General features: G+C 39.8%; 1 long non-coding RNA gene across 1 annotated transcript in view; it reads left to right on the top strand.

Annotated features, from left to right (window-relative positions):
• Window positions 1-12,100, top strand: part of LOC111143381 — a 24,615-nt gene extending 12,515 nt beyond the window's left edge. The window contains exon 3 of the long non-coding RNA XR_002640324.1: window positions 12,080-12,100. This is a non-coding gene — a long non-coding RNA (uncharacterized LOC111143381). The remainder of the gene's footprint in view (window positions 1-12,079) is intronic.

The raw sequence follows: 12,100 nt of genomic DNA, 5'->3' as shown, positions 1-12,100 counted from the left end.
AGACCAGTGGAACAGAGTAGAGAGCCCAGATATGGACCCTCAACTCTATGGTCAGTTAATCTTCGGCAAAACAGGAAAAAATATACAGTGGAAAAAAGACAGTCTCTTCAATAAATGGTGCTGGGAAAACTGGGCAGCTATATGTAGAAGAATGAAACTCGACCATTCTCTTACACCGTACACAAAGATAAACTCAAAATGGATAAAAGACCTCAACATGAGACAAGAATCCATCAGAATCCTAGAGGAGAACATAGGCAGTAATCTCTTTGATATCAGCCACAGCAACTTCTTTCAAGATATGTCTCCCAAGACAAAGGAAACAGAAACCAAAATAAACTTTTGGGACTTCATCAAAATCAAAAGCTTATGCACAGCAAAGGAAACAGTCAAGAAAACAAAGAGGCAACCCACGGAATGGGAGAAGATATTTGCAAATGACAGTACAGACAAAAGATTGATATCCAAGATCTATAAAGAACTCCTCAAACTCAACACACACAAAAGAGACAATCATATCAAAAAATGGGCAGAAGATATGAACAGACACTTTTCCAATGAAGACATACAAATGGCTATCAGACACATGAAAAAATGTTCATCATCACTAGCCATCAGGGAGATTCAAATTAAAACCAGATTGAGATATCACCTTACACCAGTTAGAATGGCCAAAATTAGCAAGAAAGGAAACAACATGTGTTGGAGGGGATGTGGAAAAAGGGGAACCCTCTTACACTGTTGGTGGGAATGCAAGTTGGTGCAGCCTCTTTGGAGAACAGTGTGGAGATTCCTCAAGAAATTAAAAATAGAACTTCCCTATGACCCTGCCATCGCACTACTGGGTATTTACCCCAAAGATACAGATGTAGTGAAAAGAAGGGCCATCTGTACCCCAATGTTTATAACAGCAATGGCCACAGTTGCCAAGCTGTGGAAAGAACCAAGATGCCCTTCAACGGACGAATGGATAAGGAAGATGTGGTCCTTATACACTACGGAGTATTATGCCTCCATCAGAAAGGATGAATACCCAACTTTTGTAGCAACATGGACAGGACTGGAAGAGATTATGCTGAGTGAAATAAGTCAAGCAGAGAGAGTCAATTATCATATGGTTTCACTTATTTGTGGAGCATAACAAATAGCATGGAGGACATGGGGAGTTAGGAGAAGGGAGTTGGGGGAAATTGGAAGGGGAGGTGAACAATGAGAGACTATGGACTCTGAAAAACAATCTGAAGGGTTTGAAGAGGTGTGGGGGTGGGAGGTTGGGGGAACCAGGTGGTGGGTATTAGAGAGGGCACGGATTGCATGGAGCACTGGGTGTGGTACAAAAACAATGAATACTGTTATGCTGTAAATAAATTAAAAAAAAATGATTAAAAAAAAAGTAGATTAGTGGTTGCATAGAGTTGGGGAGGAGGGAGACTAGTTAAAACCTATTCACCAGGGGCACCTGGGTGACTCAGGCTTTGTCTGCCTTACAGCTCAGATCCCTGCTCTGCAGGAAGCCTGCTACTCTCTCTCCCACTCCCCCTGCTTGTGTTCCCTCTCTCACTGTTTCTGTCTCTGTCAAATAAATAAATAAAATCTTAAATAAATAAAAAATAAATAAAATCTAAAAAAAACCAACTACTCACTAAATCTAGCCCACAATTAGGGGAAAGAGCATTAGTCTTTACTTCTTTTTTTTTTTTTTTTTTAAGATTTTATTTATTTTTTTGACAGAGAGCACAAGTAGGCCAAGAGGCAGGCAGAGAAAGAGAGGGGGAAGCAGGCTCCCTGCTGAGCAGAGAGCCCGATGTCGGGCTCAATCCCAGAACCCTGAGATCATGACCTGAGCCAAAGGCAGATGCTTAACCCATTGAGCCACCCAGGCACCCCATGTCTCTACTTCTTAAAAGGAGGAGCATCAAAATTCCTGTGGATTTATTTATTTATTTATTTATTTATTTATTTATTTATTTAAATTCAATTTAGTTAATTTATACAGTGTTATTAGTTTCAGGGGTACAATCCAGTGATTCATCAGTTGCATGTAACACCCACTGCTCATTACATCACATGCCCTTCTTAATGCCCATCAACAAGTTACCCCATCCCCTCACAAACCTCCCCCCCACAGCAACCCTCAGCATGTTTCTTGAATTTAAGGGTCTCTTATGGTTTGCCTCCCTCTCTGTTTTCATTTTATTTTCCCTTCCCTTCCCCTACGTTCTTCTATTTTGTTTCTTCAATCCCATATCTGAGTGAAAGCATATGGTATTTGTCTTTCTCTGACTTATTTCACTTAGCATAATACCCTCTAGTCCCATCCATGTCATTGCAAACAGAAAGATTTCATTCTTTATGGTGGCCATGTAGTTTCCATTGTACATACACCACATCTTTATCCATTCATCTGTCCATAGATGTCTCTGCTCTTTCCATAGTTTGACTAGTGGGGACATTGCTGCTATAAACATTGGAGTGCAGGTGCCCCTTCAAATCACTGTTTGTGTCCTTTGGATAAATACTTAGTAGTGCAACTGATGGGTCATAGGGTAGCTCTATTTTTACCTTTTTGAGGAACCTCCATACTGTTTTCCAGAGTGGCTGCACCAGCTTGCATTCCCACCAACAGTGCAGGAGGGTTCCCCTTTCTCCACATCCTTGCCAACATCTGTTGTTTCTTGACTTATTAATATTAGCCATTCTGACTGGTGTGAGGTTGTATCCTATTGTGGTTTTGACTTGTATTTCCCTGATGCCGAGTGATGTTGAGCATTTCTTCAAGTGTTGGCCATTTGTGTTCTTTGGAGAAATGTCCGTTCATGACTTCTGCCGATTTCTTGACTGGATTTTTTGCTTTTTGGGTGTTTGCTGCTTTCCAACGGCCACTTGCTGATTTCCAACAGGGCACAGGAGAAGAATGAGGCACAAACAAGTCAGCTTCAAGAGAATGGGAGCAGGGGTTGGCCATTGAGAAGACTGCCTGCCACCTCAAACAACTCAGTCCCTTATTTATTAGATACAAGACAACAATCAACAAAGAAGTTGAAGGAGATTATAGATAAACAAGATGTGTCTGATCAAGCAGTATAGGATTTGTGGTTGAGGAAACACATTTAAAGGAATCATCTAATTAACTACGTGTGATCTCTTGGAGAAGGGGAGATAAAAGAAAAAAGAAGCAGGCGGTTTTCCACCCTGAGCTGAGTGGGCAGGGTGTTCCCCGCTGCTTGGCTTCAAGGATGTATATCATCCTCTCCCCCAGAGGCCTGTTGCTGGTACATGTTCAAGCATGTTTGATCAGTACATTGTTCTGAGGGACAGTTACAGATGTTGAGTGTTTTTTTGTTTGTTTGTTTTTGTTTTTGTTTTTGGTCCTTGAGGTTTATTTATTTATTTATAATTTTCTATTTGAGAAAGCATGAGCAGCAGGGAGGGGGAGAGGGAGAAGCAGACTCCCTGCTGAGCAGGGAGCCAGCCCTGGGCCTCAATCCCAGGACCCTGGGATCATGACCGAGCTGAAGGCAGACACCTAACCAACTGAGCCACCCAGGCACAGCAGGTATTGAGTTTGATAAGTTATTTATATGAATTTTGGATATTAGCCCTTTATTTGATAAGACATTTGCAACTAGCTTCTCCCATTCTGTAGGTTGCCTTTTAGTTTTGTTGACTATTTCCTTTGCTCTGCAAAAGCTTTTTAACTTGATCAAGTCCCAATAGTTCACTTTTGCTTCTGATTCCCTTGCCTTTGGAGACATGTCTAACAAGAAGAAAGGGGAGTTTGGCGGGGAGACAGGGTAACTGGGTGATGGGCATTAAGAAGGGCATGTGTTGTAATGAGCAGTGGGTGTTATATGAATCACTGGATTGTATCCCCGAAACTAATACTATTGTATAAATTAACTAAATTGAATTAAAATAAATAAATAAATATGTCCACAAGAATTCTGACACTCCTCCCTTCAAGAAGTAGAAACTAATTCTTTTTCCCTTTTTTGTGGGCTAGATTTAGTGAGTAGTTTTGTTTTGTTTTGTTTTTAAAGATTTTATTTATTTATTTGACAGAGAGACAGTAAGAGAGGGAACACAAGAGAGACCTGCAGCCAAGGTCATAGAGTTTGCTGCCTGTGTTCTCCTCTAGGATTCTGATGGATCCCTATCTCACATTGAGGTCTGTCATCCATTTTGAGTTTATTTTTGTGTATGGTGTAAGAAAGTGGTCCAGTTTCATTTTTCTGCATGTGGCTGTCCCAAGTTTCCCAGCACCATTTGTCAAAGACACTATCTTTTTTCCATTGGATAGTCTTTCCCGCTCTGTCAAAGAATAGTTGACCACAGAGTTGAGTGTCCATTTTGGGGTCCTCTATTCTGTTCCACTGATCTGCATGTCTATTTTTGTGCCAGTACCATACTGTGTTGATGAGAGTTTTGTAATACATCATGAAGTCTTGTGTACATATTTTAAAACAACCATACCCAGATTCTACTCTAAGTGTATTAGGATTCAGAGATCTTTGAACTTAAGCATAAAGGAAATAAAATAAAAGATGAAGTAGACTTGGCTAAGTCATTATCTATAAAACACAAGATGACTCTAAGAGGTTAAAAAAAGAAAAAAAGGCAGACAGACCTGGGACCTTGGGACTCGAGAAATAACAAGATGGTAGATACACTGGATTTTTCTTTTGCCTCATGTATTACAGAATTAAAGTTAAAGAATCCAACAACTCAGAAACTCTTGATAGGCACAAACAACAAAAGTTTCAAGAAAAGGCTGCTGTCACCAGGCAAAACAGGAAGGAAGGGAAAGCCTGGGAAGATCGAAAACTTTGAGAAAATGACTGCTCTACTCCAGCAAAATATCTCAAAAAAAACTGTGGGCTACCCAAGAAGCGAAGGCTGAGCAGGGACCTAGACTTCTACCCTCAAGTTAAATGAGATGCCTTGATACCCCTGCTTGGGTGGTATCAGAGAAGCCCATGTAAAGAGCCTGGACTATTATCTTTATCACCAGTAACAAGGCCTCTCCTTCCCTCATATTGTCAGTGGTTACCATACAGGGAGTCAGGACCTTCACCACTACCCAGGAATAATGAGGCCAAACCTACCACAGTGTCATTTACAGACCATGTGGAGAGCTGGAACATCTGTCTATACCCTAGTAATGAGGAGCTCTTCCTTCCCATCCACTGTCAGATCAGGCCAAGCAGGGAATCTGGATTTCTACCACTACGTGGCAGTAACAGGGTAACACCCCTTCTCCCCTGCTGGAGTGGTATCAGACAACGTTTAAAACCAAAGGTTTAAATAAGATACAGAATCATATAATATGAAAAATTCCAGGTTTTGTTTGAAAACCACTTGTCATACCAAGAATGAGGTAGATCTCAAACTGAATGAAAAAAGACAAATAATAGATGCCAGCAGTGAAATGTCAGAGGTGTTAGAATTTTCTGAAGATTTTAAAGCAGCACTAATAAAAATGCTGCACCAGGCAATTACACACTTGAAAAAATATTTAAAATTAGAGTGCCTCAAGAAAAATGAAGTCTCAACAATGCAATAGAAGATTAAAAAAAGAAGAAGGCGGTGGGGGTGGGGGGAGAAGGAGGAGGAAAAGGAGGACCTACATAAAAACCATACTGGATGGGCTCAAAAGCAGTGTAGGAAATAGAGGAAAGAGTCAGTGAACCTGAAGACAGAGTAATAGAAATTACCCAATCTGAACAACAAAAAGAAAATAGACTGAAAAAAAAAAATTAAAAATAAACAGAGCCATAGGGGATTGTAGACTTTCACAAAATATCTAACATTCATGTTATTAGAGTTTGGGAGGAGAGGAGAAAGAGACTAGTGTGGAAAAAGTACTTAAGAAATAATGGCTTAAAAATTCCCAAATTTAACAACATAACCTATAGACTCAAGAATCTGAATGAACACCAAACAGGATATAACAAAAAGAATCTATGCCAATATACATCATAGTTAAACTTGTAGAAACTGAAGACGAAGGAAAAATCTTGACACCATGTAGAAAGAACTGACACCTGATAAAGGAAATTTTCAACTTTCAATGTTTGTGGGTTCTGCTCCTGGGATCCCAGGGAAGCTATTCTTTAACATTAACCAAGGTGAAAGTGACTTGACAAAACTTCAAATCCTGGGTCTGTTTCTGCCCCAAGCACACGTTGTACATCTGCTCTGTTAAAATAACCAAAAAAGAACATTCTGAACACAAAGGAAAAGAAAGAAACTTCCCTTATTCCCATAAAGTCATACAGCCCTGCATATACTAGAAACTTAAGATAAGGTCTGCAACTTTCTAAAGTGTCCTTTGTCTGATAATTTGTAACATTTTAATGTGAAAAGATGTATATAACTCTCCACCAAATGTCCCTTTGCAGGAGCACTGTCATCTTTGTGAAGTTTGTGTATCCCTCACAGCCGTCCTAACTTGGGCTGGAATAAAACTTTCTTACTGCTAGAGATTCTAAAAGGTCTGTTAATTTTACATCAGTATACCTCACCCATGGGAGAAAAACAATGGAAATGATAGCAAATTTCTCATCAGAAACATGGAGGGCAGAAAGAAATAACAATGTTTTTCAAGTGCTGAAAGAAAAGAACTGTCAACCCAGAATCCTATACCCAGTGAAAATATCTCAGGAATAATGGCACATGAATCTACAATTTGAAAATAAGTTCAGGGGTTTTTGAAAAAGATTTTATTTATTTATTTGACAGACAGAGAGAGAGCACAAGCAAGGGGAGTGGGAAAGGGAGAAGCAGGCTCCCTGCTGAGCAGGGAGTCCAATATGGGACTCGACCCCAGGACCCTGGGATCATGACCTGAATGGAAGGCAGACACTTAACTGACTGAGCCACCCAGACTTCTCTAAGTTCAGTTTTTTAACATTTCATTAGGCTCCCTTTTTATCTCCTTACTGTAGGCAACTGTAATGCCCATTGTTTGCTATCATGTAACACGGGTCACTATTGTTCAGGGGTTCAGTAAAATTTCTCTGTTGACTAAGTATCCCAGATTCCCCACACTGTCACCAGCCTCAGATACCAGTCTAGGTCTTTTTGGGTGGAGGGAGTGGGGAACGTCATTATTCCTGACATGTAAAGAAAACCTGTTTACTTATCAGAGAGTGAAAACAGAAGAAAAGAGAAATCAAATTCCCAGGTTTAGTCCCTAAAGCTTTGGGTTGTCTTTGTTTCTGGGAATTACCTGAGTAGCTTTTTTTTTTTTTTTAAGATTTTATTTATTCATTTGACAGACAGAGATCACAAGTAGGCAGAGAGGCAGGCAGAGAGAGAGGAGGAAGCAGGCTCCCTGCTGAGCAGAGAGCCCGATGTGGGGCTCTATCCCAGGACCCTGGGATCATGACCCAAGCCGAAGACAGAGGCTTCAACCCACTGAGCCACCCAGGTGCCTCAACTTTTCCATTTTTTGTTAAACTGCATGAATTTTATATATACTGCTTAGTGAATTTTTAAATTTATAACTTTATTTTTAGAGCAGTTTCAGGTTTACAGAAATAATTGAATGGAAAGTACAAAGAATTCCCATATTCCCTCTATCTCCCCATTGTAGTTTCCTTGCTATTAATATCTTCCATTAGTGTGGTACTTTTGTTGCCATTGATGAGCCAATATTCTTACATTATTTTTAACTAAAGTTTATAGCTTATTTACATTGGGACTCAATTTTTATGTTTTATTTTATGGACTTTGTCAGCAGTATAATGCCATATACTAACCATTACAGTATCATGCTGAATGGTTGCCCTGCCCTAAATATCTCCTGTGCTCCGTTTATTTATCCTTCCCCCAAACCCCCCCAACCCCTAGCAATCTCTGATCTTTTTACTGTCTCTAGTTGTGTCCTTTTCAGAACATCATATATTTGAAATCATGTATTATATTGGCTTTTCAGATTCACCTCTTTCTCTTAGCAGTATGCCCTTGAGTTTCCTTCATGTCTTTTCATGGTATAATAGCTCTTTTCTCTTCATGGTTTGATCATGTTCCATTGTACCCATGTACCACAGTTTGCTTATCCATTCACCTATTTGAAGGGCATCTTGGTTGCTTCCAAGTTTTGGCGATCATAAATAAAGCTACCATAAACACTCGTGCTCTGGTTTTTGTGTGTGAACACAAGTTTTCAGGTCATTTAGGTAAGTAGCAAGATGTGTAATTGCCAGATCATATGGTAAGAGAATATTCAGTTTGATAAGAAACTGCCAAACTGTCTTCCAAAGTGGCTCCTCCATTTTGCATTCCCACGTGCAATGAATGAGAGTTCCTGCTGCCTCACATCCTTGCCAGCACTTGGTGTTGTCAGCATTTTGGCTTTCAGCCATTCTAGGAGATGTGCAATGGTATCTCATTGTTTTATTCTGTAATTTTCTGATGACATGTGATGTTGAGTATCTTTTCATACGTTTATTTGCCATCTCTATGTCTTTTCTGGTGAGGTGTCTGCTCAAATATTTTGCCCTTTTTCAATTAGACTATTTGCTTTCATATTGCTGAGTTTCAGGAGTTCTATATAGATTTCAGACACCAGTCCTTTACCAGATAAGTGTTTTGCAAAGATTTTCTCCCAGCCTGTGGATTGTCTTTTCATTCTCTTAACAGTGTTTTTCACAAAAATTCACAGAAATTTTTTGTGTTTTTCACAAAAATTCATAGGAATTTTTAATATTTATGACATCCCCTTATCAATTTTTTCTTTTATGGACTGAGCTTTGGGTATGGTATCTACAAAGTCATCACCAAGCCCAAGGCCACCTAGATTTTCTCATATGTTATCTTCTAGGCCTTTTTTAGTTTTGCATTTTACATTTAGGTCTATGCTACATTTTAAGTTAATTTTTGTGTAGGGTGTAAAATTTATGTCTAGATTTCTTTCTTTCTTTTCTCTCTCTCTCTCTTTCTCTCCCTCTCTCTTTCACTTTCTCTTTCTTTCACATATGGATGTACACTTCTTCTAACACCATTTGTTGAAAAGACTGTCTTTTAGCTCCATTGTATTGCCTTTGCTCCTTTGTCAAAGATCATTTGATTATCTACATGTGGTTCTATTTCCGAGCTCTCTATTCTGTTCCACTGATTTTGTCACTAGCCTCTTAATAATTTCCCTTACTTGCTTATGCTGATTTGACTGGAATTTTTATCAGTGGCAGCTGAACTATCACTGATTAATTCAAGCACTTGGTACATGCCAAGCTCTGTGCTAATCTCTTTACATAAATTTAATTACAACATTCTTTTAAAATAAATTAGGAAATTTGGGGTTTGTTAATTTAAATAACATGTTCAAGATCATGTCACCAATAAGTGTCCCAGATCTGTCTGCTTGTCTATACTATACTACCTGCCAAAGATGACCTTGTAACTTCTCACTCAGAATATTACAGTTGCTGTAATAGTTTTCTTCTGCTAATTACTGCCTTTAATTACACTACGGTTGCCTTCTAAATTAATTACTGACTCCTTAGCAAGCATGTAAAGTCTAAACTACCTCTCCAGCTTTTTTCCTGTATTCTCTTACATGCTTGGTGGGACTACTCTGTGATCTGGTGTTACACCCCCTGCTTTACTGTATCAGTATGTGACCTAACATAGTCCTTATACTTGATGCAGCTCCAAGTATTAAAATTCCCTCTATCAGAGTCCATTTCAAATGTCATCTTCTCCCCTGGTTCTCCTTAGTTTTGTACACACACACACCCCGAAACCAGAACTGGGAGCTCTCTCCTTAACGTCACCGAAGCATTTCCTTTGAACTCTGGTTGTGGCACATCTCCCGCCTTGTGTTTTAGTTACATGAATCTGACCTGTCCTAACTAGTAGACTACTACCACCTTGACGGCTTGCATACTGTGTCGAGTCTGGTATGCATTTTTTTTTTAATTTTATTGAGTATATATCTATACAAAAAACTTCACTAAACGCAGGGGTGGCAAAGATAAAAAACATAGCCACTGCTTTAAAAAAAAAAAAAAAAAGTAGAGTCTAGTAAGAGAAGCCAGAGAAGAATGCAATTATTTTTCTGTAATTTACCTTCTAATATGAAAGCAAGCCTCTAGCACTGCGGGATGGAGCACAGAGTATGGAGACCTTAATGTAGTTTGAATCCGTAAAAGAGAAGACTTACTGGAGGTCAGTGCATAGGAGGACGTAGGCTGCTGAATGAGCAACATATGGCAGAGCAGGAGGCCTAAGACAGCCTCACATTTAGAGTGCGGGCAGTGTTTGAGTTAAAGAACGACAAAGGATGAAGCCAAACATTGCCGGGAAGGGCTATATCTTAAAGACATTTCTGAGTCTTGCAAAGGAGTTTGCATGGCATCTCCTGAAGGACATGGAAGTCATGGAAAGGTTTTAAGCAAGGAAATCTTGTGCTATTACTCATGCTTAGATGGGTCACTCTGACAGTCATGTGAATAATAGATTGGAATTTGCTGAGACGGAGGACAGGAAGGGAGAGCATCTAGCAGAATGCTGCAGTAGTTTCCATCAAATAGCATTAGCGTCTGAACAGGCCAAGATGGAGAGAGAACTTATGGGAGCGATATTTAGGAGACAGAATTTGTAAGACTTGATGATGGGGTAAAGCAATTCTTTAAGATCTCAAATTCTCTGTAGCCGGGGATTCATTTAAACAGTGTCTTCCTCATGCCAATGTAAAGAGGTACTTCCTCCCACACTACTATATAAATTACTAGGATGCATCTCCTTCCTTTCTTATCACCAAGAACCACTTTGCCAAGACAGCTACGAAAGGGACTCTCCAAGGAGGCTCTGCCTTATTATTAGAGCTTCTGGTGCTACTAGAGGGTAAAAGAGCCTCTGCTCACACTGCGAAGCTCGAGAGAGATATACTTCTTTTGGGGGGAGGGGCAGTAAGAAAGGAGAGATGTACTTCTAAAATGAAAAGTAGAACTCATTGTTTCCTTAGAAATAATACTGAAAGATAGGTACTCATGTACATCATGTGTTAAATTGCCTATTTTTTTTTCTTTATGGTCTATTCTAGGGAAATGAAACTGTTTAAGGCACTTCAATGAGAATTTCTAAACAAACTTCTTTTTTTTAAACCTTGGAAATGAAGTTGGGGGCTTCTTATGTATACTGGTGTACCAAGGAGTAGGAAACAGTTCACTTCAGCAAGAAGGAATATTTTATTGCTGATGTTTTTTGGACTTGCTGTCACATGATGATAATAAAATAGGGCACCTGGGTGACTCAGTCAGTTAAGTGTCTGTCTTTGGCTCAGGTCATGATCCAGAGTCCTGGAATCGAGTCCTGCATCAGGCAGCTTGGTCAGCAGGGAGCCTGCTTCTCCCTCTGCCTGCTGTTCCCCCACTTGTGCTCTCTCTGTCTCTCTCTCTCTCTCTGCAATAATAAATAAAAAAGATCTTTCTAAAAAATTAAAAAATAAAATAGGGTTAAAATATCTGTTTTGTTGAAGATTAAGTAATCTATTTAAAGCACCTGGCTCTTAGCATATATTCTCAAAATATTAATTCTCTCCTGTAGAAAACATTTTCATAATTTCTGGCTGTCCAGGTTGTTTTGAAAATACTTGCTACATTTAGGGAATCCCCAATCTTAATATAAGTGCTGCTTCCCCAAGGTAAGCTCTGAAAAAGAGGCTCTTAACAGCTATGTTGCCGACACAGGACCCAGCCTTCAACATTCAGCATACCTGCATAAGACTTTGAGTGGACATGAGTAGCTTGAGGAAGGAAAAATTCTGCTTGGAAACCAATTTGCTGGCAAGGGCATCTGACATTTTCTGGTGGACGTGCCTGCAAGGTTAAATTCGTGGCGTGGAAGCGGCCTTGGTGGGCAGTGGAATTGCTTTTAGTGTTTGTGGGAGCAATAGTTAGTAGTGGGCGTGACCTCCTCACGGGGCCCCTCCCACGGGTTGCTTGTGAGCATCGCTCCCGGAAACCGAGTTCCATACCTGTCCCTCCAACCTCCCAGCGATTCTCTTGAGTTTTTCCATCTCCTTTTAAACTCTTCTGCTTACTCAGCCAGAATTGGTTTATGTCCTTTGCAGCTGGGAGCCCTGACTGATCCA

The sequence above is a fragment of the Enhydra lutris genome, unplaced genomic scaffold (genome assembly GCF_002288905.1).
Source record: "Enhydra lutris kenyoni isolate GAN:26980312 unplaced genomic scaffold, ASM228890v2 scaffoldscaffold1, whole genome shotgun sequence".
NCBI lineage: Eukaryota > Metazoa > Chordata > Mammalia > Carnivora > Mustelidae > Enhydra > Enhydra lutris.
The sequence above is the reverse complement of the archived record's forward strand: the minus strand, read 5'-3'. Positions and strand labels throughout refer to the sequence as shown.